At 39.3% G+C, this 24,277-nt stretch overlaps 1 long non-coding RNA gene across 1 annotated transcript in view; it reads right to left on the minus strand.

Annotated features, from left to right (window-relative positions):
* Positions 1-4,058: 4,058 nt before the first annotated feature.
* LOC106801400 (uncharacterized) overlaps positions 4,059-24,277 on the minus strand; it is a 124,869-nt gene continuing 104,650 nt past the window's right edge. The window contains exon 6 of the long non-coding RNA XR_015552743.1: positions 4,059-6,810. This is a non-coding gene — a long non-coding RNA (uncharacterized LOC106801400). The remainder of the gene's footprint in view (positions 6,811-24,277) is intronic.

Here is a 24,277-nt window from a genome sequence, read left to right on the forward strand (position 1 = left end):
AGAGAGTAAACTGGCAGAGAAATAGATATACAATGGTAACTTAACAGTCTACATTTTTGCTAGCTATATATAGTGTCATCCTTGGGGTGAACGGATGCCAGAATTCCTAGATCCATTAAGTAGAGCATCGCTCCCCACAGTTTCCTTTATGAAAACTGAATATACTAACAGAATGTTGATAATAGCAAAGAGTTTGCTAAATATCCATTTTTTTATTTTTAAGAGTATCCCTATTTAAAATGTAGGAAACTAAAAATATACACAAACCAAATGCTGATGCATTGCAGGACTTACATGTTATGATTTCCTCATTGCATCTGGTAACGACATGTTATTAGCTGCACTTGGTACAACACGATACAGCTTGACATATTCTGGGATTTATTAAAATGTAAATGACAAAGCAGAAAAGAATGTTCAGACAATTGGATTACTCCATTGACTGAATGTTCCAATACTGTATCTATTTTTGTCAAAGCAATGGTGGCTCCTGCTGTGGAATGCTGAATGGAATATTCCATTGCAGGGAATGGGGAGAACTTGCATAAAGAAAATTGAAACCTAATCATTGAATTTCTAATTCTCCTCTCCAAAAGCAACAGATTGCCAATACTTTCTAAAAGAAATTATGATAATTTTGGCACATAATTATTGGAAGATTATCATTCACAACCATGTATTCGGCATCTATTATTGGATCTGTAACTTCATTCATGAAAACAATGATACATTTGCTTGTTTTTGCTCTTGGCCTTGGCTTGTTTTAGTTATGAACATTATTTGATGAGCAAGAATATATGTGATATGGCAGTGAATGTGCACAATCCAAGAGAGACATTTTCCTGATGGGAACTGCTATTATTTATGCCAGAGAAGAGAAGGCTGGGAGGTAGGTGTCTTTAAGGACATGAAGGGATTGAGTTTAGAGAGAATGGAGCCCAGCTGTTCTTTCTCTCCACAGGGAACAAGAGAAAATGGGATTAAACTACAGCGTGAGGGATTTGGAATCGAAATAAAACAGAATTTCCCAACTATGTAGGCTCTCAAACACTGAAATGTGTTTCGAAGGAAGTATGTGAGCATTAGTTTTATTTTGATGCCTTAAAAAAATGGAAAGGTTCTTTTCACTACGTGGTCTTCTGTGGATGAAGAAGAGTGGACTCGACGATTTTTGGCTCCTAGATTCTCTTGATCTATGAGTAGAATCTAAAAATGGGGCGGTGGTGGAGGTGGTAACTAAGAGAGGTAACTTTTTTTTATGGTAGTTATTTTTCAAAATCAATTTTTCTCGTGGGGACAGACTGGCAATTTTACCTGTACTGCGCAATGTTTAACTGAATGGAATGTCATGTAATAAGGTGGGTGGGGACAGAGGATGTGGGAGCACAATGCACTCTTTTATTTTCTCCTCCCACTACCATTTCTGCTATTGAGCAGTTAAAGTTTAAAGGCAAAATGTCCTTCCTAGTTATATATGGAGTTTAACATATGTATACTGATTTTTGAATTTGTGAGAATGTGATTAAGAGCTCCTGGGGAACTGAATTCTCTCTTTACAGTTGAATATATAATGTTGTATGTTTATTAAAAAAAAAAATGTTGCACTCTAACAAAATGAATCTATGGAGCTCACATTTCATTAGTGGAAAAATTTGAGTACATGGGGCTCAAATTGATCCAAATTCAATTCTTCCTTTTAAAAATTATGACCACAGTGGACGTTGGTTGTCTCTTGATTTGAAGACAATTATATTTTCCATTTCCTTGAGACAGCTTAGTGTAGCAAAAAGAGCATTGTGTTAGAGTCAGAAACCTGGGGTTGGGTCTTAGCTCAGTCATGAACTGGCTGTTTGACCTGGACAATTCAGTGACTCCTAAGTCTTATTTATATTTATATTATAAGAAATTAAAAATAAAATGAAGGTATGTTAGGTGATTTTAAAGTTTCTCTTTTGGGTTCTAATATGCTATCAATTATTAGTACCAAAAGCTCTTGATCTCTGAACTCACTCTAAGATTACATCCTCATAGGTTAATAGTTCTCAACTTTGGCTGCACATTACAATCACCAGGGGAGCTTTAAAAAAAATCCCAATTCCCCACATCAATTAAATCAGAGTCTTTTGAGGAGGGACCCAGGTATCAGTATTTTTTAAATTCCCCAGTGGTTACACTGTGCAGCCAAGGTTGAGAACTCCTGCTCTGGGTACAATGCAGGGAGAGGAACTGAAATAATTATATTAATGTTGTTTCACTATGAGCACAAGAATTGTGTTCATCTTATTCCCTCCTATATCCCCAGGACCTAACAAAGTGCCTGGCACATAGCAGGTGCTCAGGAAATAATAACATTTTTAGTGAACTTTGGCCAATCCCTACAAGAAATCAGCCTTGTCAAATCTGGTATCTACTTTGATCATGTTCACTTTAATCTTAGCCACTGAATAAGACCTCACCTCTCTAGTTTTGTTTGCCGGTGTAAACAATGAAGGAAAGTGAAGTAAGCGTTAATCTCACTGCAGGGAAACAATTTAACCATCCTTGGGATGAAGGTAAGGAAATCGTCTATCGCCATAGCCTCTAGAGAAGAACCCTTGGGAATCTAAAGACATGACTCCACACATCTAGGTGAAAATAAATAACACAAAATGTCTAAGTATTCAGATGTGTCATTCATTCAGCAGATATTTATGAAGTACTTACATTATGCCAAGCACTGTGATAGGCTTTCTCAACTAGAGTTTTATGCTAGAATTAAACCCTAATCCCCTGGGCATCTTTACATGTAGTGAATTAACTTTCTTCTTATGCATATAGTAAAGTATTAGTTATACATCATTCTTGGGAGAATTGAGAAAATAGTCACTCAAATAATTTTTGTCCTCCGTAGTTCAGATGACAAACTCCAGTTAAGAAAGGCTGCAAGTCTAGGGGATGAAATGACAAACAAAACATAGTACTTGTCTTTCAGAACAGCACTGTCCAATAAAACTTTCTCAATGACGGAATTGTTCTGTATCTGTGCTGTTCCATAGGATGGCCACTAGTCACATGTGGCTGCTGGGCACTTGAGATGTGGCCAGTGCAACTGAGAAATGAATTTTTAATTTTATTTAATATTAATTAATTTAAATTGAAGTAGCCACATATGGGACTGACTAACCTATTGAACAAGGCAGCTCTAGAATCTCATTCAAATGGAGGAGCCTGGCACATAAGCTATTAGAATCTGGGTGATAGGTGTCATTAGGAGGTAAACAGAATGCTATGAAAGCACTGATGTGGGGAAGCTAGTTAGTTAGGGGTAGTGGATGGTTGGGGTGAAGACTTCCAAGAGGAAATGACTTCTAGGATGAGACCTACAGGACAAGAGGTAGAGTCTGGAAGGGGTAGTGGAGAGAATACTAAACAGAAGGTTAGGTGTGCGAGAAAGCCCAGAAGATAGAGAACCTTAAAAAATGGCAAAGTTGTATGGCAAGCACCAAGAAAAGCAGTGTGAGAGAAGTCCTTGATGAGTTTAGAAAGGAATGTTGGGGTCAGGATCCAGGATATGAAGGGCTTCAGGCGTCATGATATTTCAAGGGCAATGGGAGGTGAGACAAGTTTGAAATTGTGGAATGATATGATCATATCTGCCGTTGAGAGAGATTTCCCTGGCTGCTACTTGGCTGTGTGGAGGAAAAAACTGAGGCATGATGCAGTAGTTCAGGTGAGAAATGAGGACTGTCTTAACTATAGTCACATAGATGATAGAGAGAAGGAGACATATTTGAAAACAAAAAGAAGAAAAATCAAAAGGATTTACCTGATCGACTGCCCATGACAGGTAGAAAGAGAAAAGATAGGATCACACGTTGGTTTCTGACTTGGGTAGATTATAGTACCGTTTATCCAAAGGCAACATGGGATCATTTAGAAATTGTCTCTAAATTTAAATTATCCCATCACATTAGACTATTTGCTCCTCGTGGATCCTGAAACTAGCTTTGATATACACTAGTGAAAACAAACAAATTATGAGAGCATGCTCTTTCAAGAAATCAACACAAGTTCACAGTTGATACAACATTGGTTTATTGAGGGTTCAGGGGACATATGACAAAGTCTCATAAAATGTCAACAAAGTCACATTTTGTGCTTGGCTACTCTTTAAAAAACCCTGTTTATTTATGAATTCACTTAATGAGTACTGTGTGAAACGTGGCCAATAATCATCATTTTGAAAATAGGACAAGCTGAGCCACGAGAAGGTCTAAGTCTGAAATGCCAGACACCTAAGTGGAAATTTACAACAGTCACATATTCAGGTACTTCCAAACGTCTAGATGTTTGTCCTTAAGTAGTCCCAGCTTAATTGACTCCTTCAAGACAGAACTGCATTTTGAACCTCTGCGTTATCCAGCTGACCATTTTATTAATCATTACTAAATGCCAACTGAATGCAAAGGGGCTGGTAAAGAAGAGTGAGATTTCCTCAATTCCAGCTTTTTACGGCTGAAGTACTCTTGAGTTAGTTACATGGATAAGTGAGGATTAAAATAGCAAATAACTATTGATATTTTCAAAAACATAAGGACTATTGAAACAATCATGTATAAATATTCATCAGAAGCACTTACAAATACATACTGTGCATTAAGTTAAGAAAGTGCTCATTAGGAGATCGGACTTGTTTAGGTGAACTAAGAATTCCAAATAACTTAAGAATATCATTGAAGACATTGTACACACAACATTATGTGTTTGTTCTTTCGGGATAGACCATTGACAGTTTCTGGATCTACAGATGTTAGTTCACAGCTAGCTATTTGTGACATTGAGGTGAGAAGCCAAAGAGGTGCAGAACTGAAGCAATCTGCTAGGTACAATGCTCCCTGATCACCAAGATAGAAGGTTTTCATTGATCAAATTCAAGTTCCTACTTCATTTAGGCAGGGTGGAGTAGTTCAAGAGCCTCTGAGACTAGGCTGGAGGGCCTGGTTTGTGGACCTAACTCGGCCACACTCAAATGTGTGATCTTCCATAAGTCACTCTAACTTGATGGATTTATCTCATCTGTAAAAGAGAACATTACAATAGATGACCTTTAAGCTCTCCTGCCCCCCTTTTTTTATTATCAAGAATTTGAGATTTCATGCAGACCAAAGTGAACATCTCATCAAAGTCTGGCAAAAAAAAAAAAAAAAAAAAAAAAAATGCCTAAAATGCCAATAAGCTCTATTCCTCACTTTTTTCAATTTTCTATCATGAAAATACATTCTATTACTCTAGTGTTTTAACCAGGAAATTGAAAATTTTGAGGGGATAATTAAATGAAATAGCTATTTGTTTACCATAGAAAAATATCAAAGCATACAGAAGAAGTAGCAATACTGTGACATTGATCACAATATCCTGACTTAATGCGTTAGCTAGATCATGAGCTTTGCAATTGCCAATTCTGAATGTGAACCCTATATATGGCACTTTGGCAAGTTACTTAACCTCATTAAACCTCCGTTTTCTTGTCTGTAAAATAGGGATAATAATTTCTATTTTGCAGGGTTGTCGTGAGGCTTAAGTGAGTTAATATGTAAGATACTTAACATATAGCGAGAACTCAATAAATACCAATTATTACTAGGTTAACAGAAAAATCACAAGTTCTCCACATTATCACCAATCACTCTCACTTGCTTTAATGGCAAAGAAATACGATTATAATTCTAGGTGACCCCTGGAGCGGAAGAGGGGGAATGTGTGTGCAATTCTTTACCGTGTATGTACATACACATTGGCATTGAATGTCTGGAGTGAAGTCAACTAGACATGTGTATTCATAATTTCTAAACTCACCACATAGATTCCTTCCTCCATGGCTTTGCTCACAATATGGATCCATCTAAAGGGCTCTATTTTCTCCTTCCTTTCCATTTATCTAAATCTTTAACATTCTTTAAGATTCATCTTATATTTTCCTTCTTTGGGAACTTTCTTCCCTAAACAGACAGTTTTGTCCAGCTCATGGTGACCTCCTCTAAGCTCCTTATTTATATCTTTTATTTTGTTTTGGTTTTGCTCTTATCATCTATTGACCCAATTTGTTACTTATCTTTTCAAAAGTTTATATACCTCTGTCTAACTAGATTTAAACTCTAGAGGCAGTAAACATGTCTCACAGAACCTAGCTTGCTTGATTAAAAAAATGGTTGATTGTTAGTATCAGGCGGAATAATGTGATATTTCTACGCTGCATTATGAGTGTTTTACACCATTATTTTATCCTTTGCATTGCCTCTGACTCCTTTGTTATTTCAAAAGTACTTTACTTTCTCTAGGTCACTCTTAAGATCAAACTATGTATGTGGCTAAAAAATCGATCTACTTACAGCATTATTTTTGTTCCTTATAACATTAACACATTTGTGCAATTTTTGATTTTAAAACTGGTGCATTAATAAGCATATTCCTACTAGGAAAAATTTTTTAAAGTGAACGTGAAACCAAATTTAAATACAAACAGAGGAATACACATGAGGAAGGGAAAGTCCTTGGCTCCTTAGAAATCTAATCTAGATGGCGTTATTAAGTTTTTCTGTTTCTTGAAAAGATTGCCTCCTGTTCTCAGAGTTCTATTGGCTGAAACTGCACCATTTGGGTGTGCTGCTTAGCGGGAGAGGTGTCCTCAGGTGATGGCTTTCTTTGTTTCAACTTCATAGTTGGCTTGCGCGTCCATCAGTGCACCAGTCTCTGCAGTCTTTGTCCTTTCACTGGGGAGACATTCCTGAGGAGGGGGGGCTATAGGACCAGCTGAAAGGAACATCAACACAACTAAAAAAATAACAGAACATGTCACGGAAAGTTATCACATCGACACTTTAGTAAAAATAAATAAATGTAATCATACTTTGGGGGCCATGCTGTTTCTAACTAACATTTCACTAGGTGAAATGCAGCATCACCAGAAAAATGTAGCTCTCTCTCATTGTTCACCTTGCTCAAGAATCAGTCAAGCAATGGTATCGCTTGAGTATGTGTGGGAGCACCACGCTAATTGCTCTGGGAGAAAATGCTCCGTAAGAAAAGCTCCAAGTTTATCCAACAGGCAACTTACTGAAATAGGACACGTAGGAAAACAACAACAGAAGACAGGACAGTAAGGACACGTTCAGTATATCTAAACACTAGATGCAAAATAAAATAATTGTGGATTCATAAGTGCTTAGCAATGCAGAAGTGAACGAAGTCACTAGAATTGCTAGGAGTTAATGTCAATTCCTTGTATTTGTCGTTGTATTTCTAGTGCCTTGCTCAAAGCATGACATGGTACCCACTGAAAGAAAGAATGAAAGGGAGGGAGGGAAAGAAGGAATGTAGGTAGGAAAGAAGGAAAGAAGAAGAGACAGAGAAATAATGAAGGAGGAAGGAGGGAGAGAAAGAAAAAAAGAAAAGAAAGGTTTCTGAAATGTAGAAAGGCGGAGGGACAGGGTGTGCAGAGAGAAAAGCAGGGTGTAAGCAAGTTCAAAGACTTGGGAGCCAGGGAAGGCAGGCTCGCTTAATTCAAGAAGGGATTATACATTCGGAGTGGTTTCAGAAAATGCAGCAGGGCAATTTTCAGGAGGTTTTGAACACCTTAGGATTTAATTTGGGAAGTGCGGTGTATTACTGTAACTATTGTAGGCTTTAGAAGGGAATATTAACATGACTCAGATGAATCAAGTGGAAAGGGAAATGTGAAACTCAAAGGAGTCAACCCAATGGGCAAAAACAAACCATATTGCAAGAAATTAAATGAAGGCAGGACTAAAGACTATGGTCTTAAAATAGAAAGGCAGGTGCTCGTCTGGGTTTCTTCTATGCTAATGTTGAAGGAAATGGGCTTAGAACTCAGATCAAGAATTTCCTTCTCCCACTGTGTAGCTTTTTTCATTCCTCAGCTGTTCCTCTTTTATGTCACTGCCCTTCCTGAAAATGAACTTCAGTCTTTACTGTTTTAGCATCAAGGCAAAATATGTTAGTAAATACAGTACCTGGAGGTGGACTCAAATATAACTTTAAAGGGCAACTGTTAGTACAAATAGACTCCAGATTCAAGGGTCCTGGAGTTGTTCTTGTACCTCAATACTTTAGAAGAGTTTCAAAATTTCTTAGAACTGTAAAAGAATTTAGAGACCAACTCATCCAACCCACTCATGTTACAGACAAGGATATTTGGGAAGAGCTGTATTAATGTTTCTTTTATTTTACTAAAGTTGTTATGAATGAAATATACTTTGCAGATGGATTTTAATTTAACTAAAGCGTTTATTGTCAGCCTCTTCATTATCCTAGCACAATGGAGATGCATAATGAATTAGGCACACCAAAAGGGATACACTACCACATATCACTACTTTCCGCCCTAAATGCTTTGGATACATTGAAGATGTTGGTTCTCTAGATGACAGGTATATTTTTTTCCCTAAAACCTGTAAAATAACCTAGTGTTAAATACTGTTAATAGGTATTTTTCTGTTCTGATGAAGCATGCAATAACTGATCCCGGATGAGTAATTAAATATACATCTTACAGATTTTAGAATTCATTATTTTGTGAACATAGAGTGAGAGGGTGGGGTGCTAAGCTTTTGATACATGTGTGTAAGACTCATTTGTGAAGAAATTAAAATGCTGTGGCAGTAAGGAAGGACGTTTCACAGAATTTTTTGGTGACTCCTTCGGGTGGCTAATAACGGAAAGCCCTTGTATACATGAGACGATGAAAGGTAAACCAGTGCATTGCTTTAGTGTTGCATAGAAACAGCCCACGCAAAATGTCTTTTTTGTAATATAGACTCCATTATTAAAATAAATTTTGAGAAATAAATAGCATAAATATGTGAACCACCATATTCTAGGTGTCTATTATGAGTCAAATGTTTAACAAATCAGCTTTCCTTGGGGCCTCTGCCTACTTAATCGGAATGAGTAATATCTTGTATCATCTCAACATGAGCCTCCCTTGGAATCCTTTTTGTCTCCTGAACATATGAGCACAAACTGGGATCCTTGCACCGTCTTGCTCAGGGGCTCTCTGTGATCTGATGGTAATCATTCTCTGAATTTGCATCAAGAGCATCTTTACCTACTGAGCACATAGCAAGTGCCAAGTGCCAGGCTGACCAATCCACTCACAGGTGCTCTGTCTGGAATTTTCCTTAATAGCTAAATCTTCAGGGGTCAGCTCCTTGGAGGGGAGTCTCCAGTCCAAGGAGACACCATGTCGAGACACCAAAAGGGAGGCTGATGTTAGTGCATAAATGAGCTAAGGCAGAGTTTCAGTTATTCATCGTGTGCCATACAAAATGGAGGAAAAATAGAAAAGAAGTTGTTTATTATTGTTATGATTTTGATTACTTTGATTAAATTAAAATTATTATCTCTGCCTAAGGCCATTTCCCTAGCATTTTATCTCATTATTCCCATAAAGGAAATGGATTCCTTATGAATAAGATTTACTATTTTAATATTCTCCATTACTTCACGTTGTCCAAAGTCAGAATGAAAATGAAATCAGTAAAGAGTAGCAAATATTTTACAAATAATGCAAGTGTCCACAACGATAACCCGTATTAGAGATCATTAATTTCCAACATCTAGGTCACACACATTTATTCTTGCCTGAGAACACTGACTGTAGAGCCCTTGTACTCTTATATTCATTAACGAGAATTTTTTTTTAATAAGCTGATTTTAAAAAACATTCTAAATAACGAGAAATGCCCAAGAAAAAAAAATCTCAAGTAGGCAACATGTAAAGCAACACACAACTATATGCGCATTAGTATAATTACACATTGCAAATGATATCGGATGTATCTAATATCTAATTTTTTGAAAGCTGATTCCACTTGAGATTTCAATAACAGCATCAACATTTTGCAGGTGGCTCCTTCTGTATAGTATGCAAAGGGAATTATTCCTCTAATGTGCTTCAACCCTCAAGTAAAGGCTAAAGCTCTCCCTTAAAGGACCAATGAACAATGAACACAGGGAGTGTTACCTCGATAGATAAAGCAAGGGGGGAGGGTGCCACCAAATATAAGACTTAGTATGGTTATTTATTCTAGTCCTTCTGTGCACAGGAGCCTTATTTGCTTCAAGCAACAAGAAATAAACTTAAATACGAGCCTCATTAGAAAACGTAGGGGAGGCTTCATATATATTCTGAGCAATAATACAAAAAGCTAAGGGATTGATGACTTTTCAGATCAACTGATAAAAGAGAAAAGTGCAGTTGAATGGCAGATTATACCTTTAACTGAAAAGAGAGAGCCCTGCATTAAATTCTGCTCTTATCAAACATATGATTAATTTGTCCTAAAGAGGATACTGGATCAAAGCTCCATTTTGAGGAATAGGCTTTTGTCCTCACCTTTTTGTACGAATCAGTTATCAAATAACCAAATACATATTTGTGATCTTGGAAAATGGAGCATATTATTCAAGTTGATTGGATCCATTTTCTTGATTCCTCCTTAAAGATCTTTCTGCTAATTAGTCAGGGTTACTATTGAATTATTTAATTATCTGCACTTTTGTGCAATGAAATATGTTGTCATATCACATACTTTATCATGCTGTTGCTGTTCACACTTAATGATGCTTCTATAGTTAGCAGAGTCCTTTGTTCTGCTCACTAAGTGGTTCTAGAAAGGGGTGGGCCAGAAAGGAGGAGCCTGGGGGTTTGTAACATAAGATCATACATTCCTGGTGCACATGCAAAACTTTATGCATTTACATGAATTTCTTTTCAGAAATTAAGCTGCAATTCCATTTGGAATCAGCTAAGAGGCACATGTCGGTGACTTCGAATGCAGCCAGAATGATATGACTATACCTTGAACATCTCTCCAGTGCATTTCCACTGCAGTGCAATGGTAAAACGACGATTTAATTTTTTTTTTTTTTTAATCAGCAAGGAATGTCTTTAACAAGGAAGAAGTAAATTATGATAATTACTCTGAATGGTCGGATCCTTGAGCATTACTAATTAGCATTTATTGCCTGGATTATAGAACAATACATGTGAAACCGAACTGCGATTGCTCTTTTACGTTGAAGAACTGAAAAAGGCAACGGAGCAAAAAGGCAGCACCATCAGTTGAGTCAGTAGTTTACGTCTTCTAAATAGTGTGCAGAATGGCTCAGTGTTGACATGCACGAATGTGGTCCTCAATACTGATGGCCCATTCCTTTTTTGCGTTAGGCACATATTTACATGTGATATCACAGTCATGGGGGACTAATGAGAGGAGAAACATTTTGGCTATGATGTCATTTGGGGAAAATTTTATCCATTGTGAGAGTTAAACAATAAAGAGCATAAAGCTTTGCCATTTCATAAAAGTACAAATTTTCCTGTAGAAAGTTTGACTTAAAAATGAAACAAAGAACTCAGTTCTTGGTGAATAAAATTTTACATGCACCTTCCCACTTTCTCTTAGGAGGACTGCAGTTGAAAATAATTGAGAAAAGGCAATTGGTGTCTGGCTTAAGAGTGTTTTTTCACTAGGAATTTTTAATAATATAGATTCTGAAATTTGAAATAAATGAGATATTAATCAACAGACCAACATCAATCACGTAGATAAATGCCACTCATAATTTGGCAACTGAAATTCCTAAATAACCTGGTAGGTAGGAGAGAAAGAGAGGAACAATTAACCGTTCATCATTTTTGCTGCAGTCTCCCTGTTTTCCTCCATACCTCATTATAGCAAATGAAGAGAAAAGAACATCGTAAAATATAAAGCCAGTACTAAATACAGTCGCTAGTCTCCCCAATACTCTCCATGGATTCCCTACCCTGATCCTTTTTAGTTTGAAAGAATAAGTTTGACTAAATCTGTGAGGAGATTAAACAGGCTGGTGATAAAAATTAATTCTGCTGAATGAGCAAATGCATTTGGATTGCAGAGATGCAAATAAGATAATACTTTTCTTTTCCTTTGACATACCAAGCGGATTAGTTTAGAATGTTAAATTTGATTTTATTAGAATATATTAGCAGTGTTTTAATTAATACCAATCAAACATTTTCTTTCCCTGGGGCTTGATGTGTTCCTAACGCTTTCTAAATCATCTGTCTTTTATCCATCCCCAAACCCCCCACCAAATTGCCAAAGCCTTTTGTTACATTCTTCATAATTTTACTGTATTCACCAGAAAACTATGAGCTGTTTACCAAAAGATGTCTTGCCCATAAATAAGTTCCCAGGTGCTGGGTTTAAAATGAGTACTATTCATTAGTACAGTTGATTTTTTAAAAAGGTAGAATTAGAGACTCAAAAATAAACATCTGCTGTGTTTTTCTTTTGGGGAAAAATGTTGCAAAAGGAGTTTTGGCTGGTTCGTATGACTTGGCTTTATTCTCACTAGAGCTTCCTAGAGCTGTTAAATTTCCAACTGCATTGGTTTCGAGCTGGCACTTCTTTGGAAACAGAGGCAAAAAAGGAATACAAAAAGGGAGGGGGGGAGAATCTAGTTAAAAATACGGTGAACCAGTGTGCCCTGTGAACTGAATTGTAACTGTGTGTTCCAAGGAGGTGCGCATTGCATTTCTCTCATTATCCCCTCCTTTTCTCTCAAGCTTCCTGTCCTTCTGTGTCCGAAAGCTCCAGTTCACTTCTTTCTCTTTTCTTCCTGCAATGCGCCCCCCTCCCCAATTCCCCGCCTTATTTTTTTTTTTTATCTGCCAAGCTGGATTTGCACTTTTAAAGATCAGTATCAATAATGCCCTGCTTGTTTCGGTTGCACTCTCCCTTTAAAAGACAGCCCCCTCTAATTGATGCGTCTGGGCTAGTCTAGACTGGTAGTGATTGAACCAACCACCAATTATGTTATTCATTTCACTGAACTTCACTGATGGGCTCGGTGAGGAAGAAGGGGTGTTGAGAAACCTGGCCTCACTGAAGCAGTTCCCTGCTGAAACACAAAATCTTGTGTGTCGTTATGCACTCGTAAACGGCTGTGCGATCAGTTGTATGATAGCAACCTCAGAACATGAGCAATCCACTTGAAAACATGTAAAAGACCGAAAGAGTGCCTGGGATTACAAACTGTATCACTTGTATTAAATTACTATCCTGTGATCATTTAAAATCACAGAAGAACTATATCTAGCATGTTTTTCTTGATCCATGCATACATTTGCATAGAATAAACTGTAGCTATATTTTGACTTCCAAAAACACCAAATATTTAGCAAATATTTGATATGAATCACGTAGTGATATATATCCATAAGTTAAATAGATGCCTTTCCAGAATTTCCAAATACCTATGCATACACGTCAGCTAAGATGGGGGAAAATCGTTAATCTATCGTAGAGAAATCAAAAGATGACTTGAAAATCAAATAACTCTTTCCTTTGAAGCACATTCTGACTATCAAAGCCTGGAAAGTAATATTTAAATAATATAACTACACAAGAGGTTTCAACAAAAGGCATGGTGCAATTGTTGCACAGTTCATCTTCTCAATTCAGTTTTCTGATACAAAATGGTTTCTTGACTACGATTTGGAGTCAATGACTAAAATTGCAATAAACACCTAAAAAAAAGCAACAGGAAAAGAACAGTTTCCTTAACCTTCGACTATGTGTATAAAACGAGGTTACAACCAACATAAAGTCTTTAAAAGAGGAAAGCTTTTGAAGTCAGGGTTGATTTAGGTATTTCCAAAATAGAAGACAAATGTTGGCCCAAGAATACAAAAATTGTTTAAATGAAATTGCATATTGGCATTTTTCACAACAAAGGAAAGGTAAGTTACTGTTTCTCTTCTCAAACTACGAGATAGATCTGAATCACTGAAATTATTGTTACAAAAAGTTGTATTTTCAGAAAACTACAAACTAGGTAATGGCAACAATTACCTTAAGAGAAGATAATTTTAAATGTACAGTTTGGTGTTATAAATAACTTCATTGGATTGAATTTAAGTCCTGATAAGTTTTTTCCAATTTTTAAATGAAGAATAACAGACATTGATTACTTCTAAAGGATTAAATAATTGTGTGTGCGTGTGTGCTGTTGTTATTCCTTTCCTTTTATATGTTTAGAAAATATATTTCCAATTCCTATTACTTTTAAACTCATTCTGTATAACATTTTAAAATAGATGCCAAGCAAGGAGGCTATATCTCTCTTTTTATTTTATTTTTTAAAATCTTGCAAAGTAATACACACTTAATCTTATTAACCCCATAAATTCCATCCTTCGTGTAGAATAGCAAGAGTAGAATTTTTAGCCTATCGATATTTTACCCCAAAAGATTGGTTCGCTATCTGTGTCTGTGTATTCACTGTCTAGCCACCTATGACACACATGCGTGAGCACTGAATATGTAATATGTCTACATGCCCATTTTAATTGGGCACAATTTTAAGATTAACTGTTGAGTTTAAAAGTTGGAGGCATGGGGCATGCTGGGACTTCAGCTGATATGTTCTGAGGTCAAGCACTAGGTACTGAGCTGTTCTTGTTCCGCTCAACAGTACTGCGTGTTGCTCTCAAGGAATAGACCATGGTAGAGGAGTTCCAGAAGCCTCAGACATCAATAATACATATACATACACAGAGCAGCCAACACGCTCTTATAACAGAATATATACCTACTTGCACAAAAATGCAGGAGCTGCCCCTTTCTGGTCACCTGATCCCATCTAACAATGAAAACCTCAGAGGTGCACTCAGTCACTTCAGACCAACTTTCTTTCTTTTGTTTTTGCTTTAAAGAAAAAAGTTCCACCAAATTCCAGGATGCAAAGGCACGACTCACAGCTCCCAAGAGCCTAACCCGTGGATTTAAACGGTAAACATCACAAGTTAGGGTCTCAGGGATTGAGAGGAGCGCAACAAATTGTTCCTTCTTGAGACAAAACAAAGCAAAACAAGAATGACAGGCAATTTCTGATCGAGATCATGACTAAAAGGCAACAAACAGGTGGCAGGGTATTCCCTCGCTCTCTAAGCTTTCTTAGTTCACAAGGTGTAGAATCTACTTAAATATCATGTACACACACGCACGTACGCAATAGCTCTGGGCGCACATACATACCTGAACATACACTCGCGAATATATCAGAGGGAACTCTGAAGCTTTGGGCAAAATAGTTTACTAAAATGGAAAATAATACGAACAGACCCAGAAATGCCCATGGTTTTAAAACCCTGGTCTCCAATGAAGATTAAATGTCTCTTCAAAGCTTTAATTTACAACTACCACGAATGACTGCGAAGAAAACAGGAGGCATCGCTTTCCGCTTGGGCCAGCATGCGGCATGTAAAATCACAGAAATCAGATTTTTAGGAGGAGAAGACCAAGAGGTAGGATTTGCAGGCTACGAAAGTATAAATACGAATAGCGTTTTCAACTCACCCATAGGAAGCGGAGCAGGACTGCAGCCTCCTGTAGCAGCATTCCGAGCAAGGGGGGGAAATGCGAACTCGCAGTGCGCTAGCCTGGGCGAGGTGTTTCAATAGCGGACGGAGAACTGGGCGGAGAGGGGGAGGCGGGGGCAGGAAGCGATACACCAAATCTAGAGACTGTAACTCTGTAGTTTATGCTTTGACGAGAGAGAAAAAAGGCAATTTGGTGGGAGTGGAGGGAGGGACTGGGACTGATCAAATTTTGAAAATATTCAGTCAAATATTATTAAAAAAAATTTTTTTTAAGAATGAGAAGCCTCCCCAGAGCTGTTTTTCAAAATTTCTTCCTTCTTTCTTTAGCGTGCACTTTGCCAGTCCTGCAAACGGGGCCTCCTCTGCATCAGCTGCTTGGCTGAAGCCAAGGCCAAATCACCCAGAGCCAGCACCAGGCTGTCATTCGGTAGACGCGAAGTGGGAAGGGGTGGGTGCAGGCTGGGGAGATGCGTCTCCCCCGCCCCACTCCCGCCGCGGATCCTTTGAAGCCTTTTGCCAATATTTCCGAGGAATCCGAAACATAATTCCCCTCCATCTTCGCAGACAGCTACTGGTTCTGTACCTGATAGATAGTAGCTTTTCACCATTGCCTGGAAGCCGAGCTTTCCTGTGCAAAGACGGCTCCTGTGCCGCCTCCAAAAATGAAACGAAAGGGAAGGGAAGTGGGTGGGAAGATGACTCTTTCAAAATTTTTTCTTCCCTTTTTTTCTTTCTTTCTTTTTTTTCCTTTTATTCCAGCCTGAGCAAGGTAGATGGCCGGCTAGTCAGAGAGAATGACAAAGCAGCCCCCCGCAAGGAAGACACTGGAGGGGGCCTCAAGCACTTAGTAAAAATGCTAAATATTTTGTATATATTTCGGTATGCAACTAAAAACCGTTAAAGCTCCAGGCTCTCTCCTTCCTCTCCCCACCTTTCAAAATAGAATCGTACCAGCAAGACAGCTACATTATGTTTCTTTTCCCTCTGTACAGGGTCTATTCAGCATCCTCACCCCCGTCACCCCCATCTTCAAGACAACTTTTTTTTTTTCTCACCTCTGTAGGTTCTTCTCAGGCACAATCCTCCATGCACTTCAGGGTCTCTCCTTTTTCTCTCCCTTCCCTTTTCCTTTTCCTCTCAGAAAAGCTAGTCCGTCATCATCCTACCTAGCTCCTCTCTCTCTCCCAACCTTGCTCCCTTCTTTTACTATTAAAAATAATAATAATAATGGCCCTTTCGACATAGCAGCATGAAGTGGCTGCCTTTGAGAAAGCACATTTAATCTTTACTGGCTCCCCTAGGCTTCAGTGAAGAAGGAGAAGGCAAGAAAAAAAAGGGAGAGAGAGAAAAAAAGATTGTAAGGGAGGCTGCTGACGGACAGCAAGCATCAGGCACAAATCAGCGACAAGTCGAATTTTCCTAGACCACACTGCCCCCTTTCTTCTCAGCTCTCTCCCTAGGCTCCTGGAAAGCCCGAGTGTCTGGTTACAGGAGGCAACGGGTCTCCTTTTGCCAACCATGGTGCAGATTCCTCGCATGCCTGCTTAAATCTCTGGCAGAATAAGGAATCAATATCCCCCTGTAATCACCTTTAGCTCTTCTATGGCTTCCCCCCTTGCCTGAGAATCCACTTCGCTCTCCTCGCCGCTCCCCCGCCCTGCCACGCTCCTCCATACAAAGCTCACAGTCCTGTCATTTCTCACTTCCTTCCATATCTTGGAGACAAGCCTCTCTTCTAATATCCTCTCGCGCTCACTCCCTCTCTCTGTTGTAGTGTCTCATCCTTGACTCGCAGCACCGGATGCACTAAAGCATCTCCCTGACTACTAATGAGACCAAAAATACACCAGCAGGTCAGGGGGAAGGCCAGACATTGTATTATACAAATACAAAAAATGCCTCGGCCTGCTAGACCCAGAGATCAGGTATCACATTTTCTAAAAGGAAAAAAAAGGGGGAAAGGAGTGAAGAAGAGAGACCATAGTGCCTAATTGTTCCGCCTCCCATCGGCATTTAAAATGCATATGCGTGGATGAGCGTAGGTGATGTATTTTGTGAATTTTGGTGGGTTTTCTTTATAGACAGAAAGTCAACAATGCCCAAATACTTCTTTGAAATCAGCATCTAGAGGGATACAAGAGCAGTGATTCAAATCTATATTTAAGATACACAGACACTCTATTCAGGCATGATGACTACAATGCTTAAAACTCTTTCCTTTCAATGGCTGGGTTTTGCTCGTTGACTGTATTTGCCATATATACTAATTTATCACCTACGTTCCCTTGGATTTGAAGTGAACTCATCAGTCACAGTAGCTCATCCTAAACCTTTGCTCTACTGCATACATTTTCCTTATTCCTGAAGCATTTCTCCTCAGATGTCTATCAGATACATACACACTTCGTTGATCACCCTGAAGTCCCTCGATAATGATAAGTAATAGTTCAGATGACAAAAATTGGCACAAGGAAAAAATGAAAGACACCCTTAGTTGACTAAGGGAGCATCTCGTACCATTTCTGTTGGCATTCATTTTAAAAGCTCAGCTACACAATGATCTGTAAAGCAGGCATCTCCTGAAAATTAGGGTCTCTACCTATCTGTACACACAGTGGGTATATTGCCATCTTAACGCAATTTGCCTGGCTAGAATCACGCAGAGAACAGGCAGCGCTGTGTGGAGTATGATGCCGGGTTCCGTAAATATCGAGGAAGGAGGGAGGTATCTGAGGATGCAGGTTTCCTCCAAGTCGATGTTTTTAAAAGGTAGCTTCTTTGTGCTCAACTCAGATATTGTGCTTTGTCTCTGACTGTGAGACCTGCAGAAGCACAGCTGGATGCCAAGGAAAAGGAGAAGAAAAAGCAGAGATGAGAAGGAGCCACAGAGAGAGGAAGAGGGGAGAGGAGAGAGGAGTGGAAGCAGAGCGAACAGACGCAAAAGGAGAAAGACCTGCAATCAGAGTGTGGGATTTCCTTTCATACTTTCTTTTCTGTCTGTCTTTACTGAGAAGGAGAAAGAAATGGTTGGCAGGGGTTGGTGACTGGGTTAGAATCTTTTTCAGATTTGGCTAATAGGGTGTTTGCACTAGACTGATGGAGAAAAAAGAAACATGCTAGAATAATCATAAAGGGTGGAGCCGTCAAAAAAAAAATCTTTGACTCACTGGGTGCCTCCCTGTAATGCCAAAATGAATCATTCTTAACCAGAGCATCAATTGTCTTAGTGTGCTTATATATGAAAGCCAGATTATGGGAATCATTGCACTCATCTTCGGAAAGGAAAAGTAAACAGAGAATGAAATTTTCTGAGATTCTCCTAAACTTCCATACATTTGCAACAATAGTTCAGCATGATTTTCACATACGAAGCTAATTTGCCCCTGTCTGTATTCACTCGGCTTACAAAGATATACAAATATATGACTTATGAAAGTTTTGCTATGAACACATCATTTTCTCTATACAACTCAGCAATGTCTTTGGAGGATACTTATTTCAAGCAGTTAACACCTGACCCCAATTTCTGTGGGTAATTAGTGAGCTAGATAACCACACAAAGTGGGTAATTATTTAGTACCCAAGGGTATGCTAGAAGTGGGTAGTGGTTTTGTTAACAAAAGCATAACTCTAATTATTGTATCTATGATGGGTGTTTTAAAAATACCAGTTACTATGTCAAGTGAACCATGATAAATAAGTGAACTATTTTGCTGTCCTTAGTGTATACATATGTATATTATATCATTGTTAATAATATTTACCTCTCTTGTATGGAGTGTTGTGAAGATGAATTAGTTAACATCTGTAAGACTCTCAGAGCTGAAATGTGCTAGAGAGCTCCTAAATACAGTATTATTATTATTACTACCTTGGCTAATAATCCAAGGATGGGAGAAGCTGAGGGAGTAGATGCAATGTCTGCTCTACGTCTTGGTTTGAAAATATGCTGAGGTCACAAATGTAATGAGTTTGATTACGGGGAGTGGTCTCCTACCTGACTGAATGTAACACAGGCTGTCAGAGAAAAGAAAGGTAGATGCTATTTCATTGACAGCTGGCTCAGGATGGATCTGAGGAGTCAGGGTAGGAGATGGAGAGAGGGAGGAGCAGAGGAAGGAGTCAGTGATGGGCAGGGAAGGGAGCTGAATCAGCCGGACCACACCCTCCTTCCAAAGTCTTTCTATCCTTCCCTTTGATGAGTAGCAAGTATGCACAAAAACCCCCAAAGAAGACATCCATGCATCCATGGGACAAATTCATCGTAGTTACAATCAATCATCCAGTTACAGAGTATTTATTCTGGAGATGATCAGTACAAATTATTTAACAAAGGCAGATACATTTTAAAATTTTACAGTGTTGAGAATAAGCACAGACAGGTCAACTTCAGATATCTTTAACCCAGGGTATGCGCAGCAATGAAGAAGCACTTCCTAATTCAATTGCTTTTATGAATCACCCCCAGGATGGGAAGGGGATATTATTTATTTTTGCTGAGAAAGAAAGAAAAAAAAGAAAGGAAAGGAAAAAAAAAAAGAAAACCTCATGCTTTCAGGGACTCTAATTCTGGAGAACAACCAAGCCTTGAAAACAAACAACGACAAAAACTTACTGCTTCCTTCTCTGTAAATGTCCATCTCCTTGAGCCGGCTGTCTGGGGTCTGGCTGAGGCAGGACAGACAGAGGCCTCTGGGATCCAAATCTTCAAGTAGGCTCACCACATTTTTTCTTTCAAAGCAAGGTTGTCCTGGGGATTAACCCTAGGAGTCTGGGAGATGTGAAGCATGTGGGAAGGGTGAAGGAAAATATGCAAAAAGATATTGTATTCAGCCCAGTTTACGGTCTCTAGAGAACAGGAAAGGGAAAAGACCCCATTAGTCTGCCAACAGGTACCACCACCAGAATCGCTGCTGGAGGACAGCCTCCAGGCCACGTGTTTATGCTGTGATTGGAGGCCAGTGGTGCGATGAGCGAATTTTAAGAGTTTGGGAGCAGAGGGAAAATTTCTCCAAAAGCCACCCAAGCTAGGCTTCTGACCTGAAGCCCAGTATTTGTCACCCCCTCTCTGAGCTCAGAACTACAAAGGCTGACTGGCATTCTCCAACCCGCCCAGCTCCTTTCAAACCCACAGACTGTGCCAGACTGGCCCCACCTCCCACTGCAGCAAATTCTGTAGCCCTGCTCCATGCTGCGTTGTGAGGAGCAGATTTCCGTTTTAATTGTCCTACCTGGCCTTCCCCTCTGCCACTGCCCCTGGCTCTTGGTTCCTGGCATGGTTTCAAAGGCCCAATCAATTGCTTTCCCTCCCCCATCATCATTTTAAATACCTCTCCTTTCCCCAAATTTTATGTTTAAAATATTTTTATGTCTTGCAGTTTCTTTCATCTCGGGCCACCACCATCTCCTTTCTTTACTCTCTCTTACTCTCTTGCTTGACATTTCTGTGCCATATCAAAATATAGTTCTAGCTGGTGTTATGAACTGAAAACCTGAACCAAAAGTCGGCTGCTAGCATCTCCCCCCTCCCTGTCTTCCCCCACCCGCATTTACATATCTGACAATCTGATTCATCTTAAGGCATTTCCCAAAAGCTCACCTAAAAAGAGCTGAAGCCAGTAGAGAACAGGGTGTGTGTGTGTGTGTGCGCGTGTGTTAATTGATCTAACTATAGGAATGCAGCAGGAAAAGGCCTGATGTACATGGGTGGAAGGAAGAACAGAAGAAAGAAGTCTGGTATATTTGTGTAAATTTAAGATAAAAGCCACAGAAGCTAATTATTCCAAGAACTTACAGGAAAAAAATTATATTTTTATGTATATGTATATGTGTATGTATATATATATACACACACACATAAGTATGGTCTGTATCAAGCCTCCACACATCATAATATCCTAAGATTATCTGACTATCTGAAAAGGTATTTACCGTACTGTGAACAGTGACAGGCGGGGCCACATGGTTCTGCAGCTAAAGCTGAATAGGAAGGTCTTCCGGGATGGCTTGGAGGAGGAAGACAACCCCCTACGAGGCACTGCCCACCTCTACCTTCGTATGGGCTTAGAGGCCAAGAACTGCTGCAGCACCCCTCTCTTATTTCCATCATGATTTTAAGCTTGTTATTGCTACCTATCACTCAAAATATTTGTGCTCTTTTTTTTTTTAAAGATTTTATTTATTTATTTTTCCCCCCAAAGCCCCAGTAGATAGTTGTGTGTCATAGCTGCACATCCTTCTAGTTGCTGTATGTGGGACGCGGCCTCAGCATGGCCGGAGAAGCAGCGCGTGGGTGCGAGCCCGGGATCCGAACCCGGGTCGCCAGCAGTGGAGCGCGCTCACTTAACCACCAAGCCACGGGGCCGGCCCAAAATATTTGTGCTCTTAACCTTATTACTTAGGTATTTACTGCTTTAATGTTGCAATTCTGTTGTCTGTGACTCCTTTAATAGGTTCATGGAGGTTCTTCTCTGTGACAGACACTTACAGATAACTAAGATCTCATTTAACCCCTCACACAACCTTGAAAGCCATCATCAATGTTTTATAGATGCAAAGAATAAGGTTCGGGATAGTTAGGATTGCTCAGCTCGTGAGTGGCGCTGTCAGGATTCGAACCCTAATCTAATTCCACAAGCCTGCTCTTTCCTCTGCATCATTATACTCTTTGACTCCCGTCTCAGTGTAAATGACACTTTCTGCGGTTGGTCCCCTCCAACTAGTCTAGTTTCTCCTTTTAAGTATTTTGCATAGCACTCTCTACTTACTCTATTTTAGCATTTACTCATTCTTTTCATTTAATTCATTTTATCCAATAAATATTGATTGAGGACTTGACTATATGTCAGGCACTGTGCACGGCAGTGTAATTTCCTTAGCTAGAGGACAGCAAATGATGCTGTGGTATTGGCATTGTCCGTATACTACGCTATCTCCATCTCCAGACTCTAAGGTAAATGAAGAGAGGGCAATGCCATGGTCATGTTCGTATTTCCAGTGCATAGCACAGCACGTGGCCTACAGCAGGAGCTCACCAAGTAGTTTCTGAATAAACTTTTATGCTAATGTGGTTTTTATTGTCACTTTTTGAGGGAGCAGGGTTCATGTCTAAATAACCCTTGGAATAATGCTTAGTAAAATGCCACATAAAAGTAGCATCTAATAAATGGAGAACTGCCGCCTTATTCTCTAAGACTGCCCTCTGGCTGAGGTCCCACTTATAGCCATGTTTATTTGTGTTTCTGAAAAATAGCAAATTTGTCAATTTAAGTTATTCTGAACCTTCCAGAGTCATGCTGTTTCTGTCTGAAGCCAGACAAACTTTGTCTGAAATCTCACTGATCTGTGGATTAGGAGGTAATGTCAAGTGATAAAGTGCCCAGGATGAGGTGGCTGTGAAGGACTATTCTGGGCTACATGCAGGGACGGAGATCTCTTACACTTTAGAGTGTGTGGGTAAGTCCAAATCGGAGATAAGCAATCCAGCTCAGATGCCCTCATTTCACAACAAGAGGTTGAAAGGCTAGAAATGGTTCATGACTATATGACCTACAGGCTCCAGGGTTTTATAATATGTATTCTGAAAAAGGATTAGACAATTCCATATTTTGCCTAAGGGAAGACTATTTAAGTATGTATACTTAAATGGTATACTTTAAGTGGTATCCTTGGCAGGCTAGCTTCTATGGTAGTCTTCATCTGAGGAATTCCTGTCTCTGAATAGAAGAGGCAAGGGCAACACGATGGCGTCCATTCTGTCCTTCAACAAGCATTGATGCACATTCAGAATTTTGACACCACTGAATTCTATTACAAAAATGTGACTATCTTCACTAGGCTGGGATAGTTTCCATTTTATCAACCCAGAACACATTTTCTAAAGACACATCCTTGGGGTTGGTAGTATCTCTCAAGGGAGAGCTAGATGGGTAATCATAGTCCTTCTACTCTAGCCCCTAAATTCTAGATGTACTTTGGATGTGAACTATCTAAATTCTCTCATCAATTGACAAAGATATTCCTTACTCTTCACAGAAAGCTGAGGAAGAGGAAGCTTCCTTGTGCACTGTTTGGTTAGCAAAGCCCTTTTCCTAAAGCAATGAGGCTTTGAACCAGTAGGGAGCAGTGTTTGGTACAGGCAATCTCTATCTCAAGTGGTCTCAAAGGGAGTCATCTGGCAGATTTATACCCCAAATCCACACCAGCTCCAAGTGTCAGGCTAAGTAATGTCAGGCTAAGTAATGTCAGGCTAAATACTTGGATTTTGGTCTACTAAAAAAAATTTTTTTTGCTTTCCTTAGCCTTTTAGGATATTAGGGGAAATCAATGGTGAGATAACTCTTCAGCATATATATTTAATAATATTTTTTGATATGAATATATAAAATAATTCTGTTGCCTCTTTATGCCTCATTGGGTGAGTTTCAGAGGACTTTTCTTGGCTTCTAGCCTAACTCCGTAGGTCTGGAGCTTATGTGATGGGCCCATGTGGTTTGTGAAGCTCTCTGGAAGGTGATGTATGGCCCATTGCCCTGGGGTCTGATTCTACCAAGTTGCAGGAAGTACATTTCAATAGTCTTTGGGGTCTAGGAGGGTAAAAGAGAAAAGCTTCCACTGCTGTACAATAATGGGTAAACTAAGGGAGAGAAACAGAGAGAGAGACAGAATCAAGGCCCTTCTAAAAGGTGAGATCCCTATTACCTGTGCACTAAGGGAATTGAGCCTGACATTATAAAAATCATTATTCTTGGCTAAAGTGTGTCATCTAAGAGCCAAGTTCTATTTTGGTCTAGGTTCCCTGCCATTCAGTCATTAGGTTTAGGCTGGCAAGCAAAGAGGCATATTTCCACC

This window comes from Ceratotherium simum, chromosome 7 (assembly GCF_057802395.1).
Source record: "Ceratotherium simum simum isolate JZ-2026a chromosome 7, ASM5780239v1, whole genome shotgun sequence".
NCBI classification, from domain to species: domain Eukaryota; kingdom Metazoa; phylum Chordata; class Mammalia; order Perissodactyla; family Rhinocerotidae; genus Ceratotherium; species Ceratotherium simum.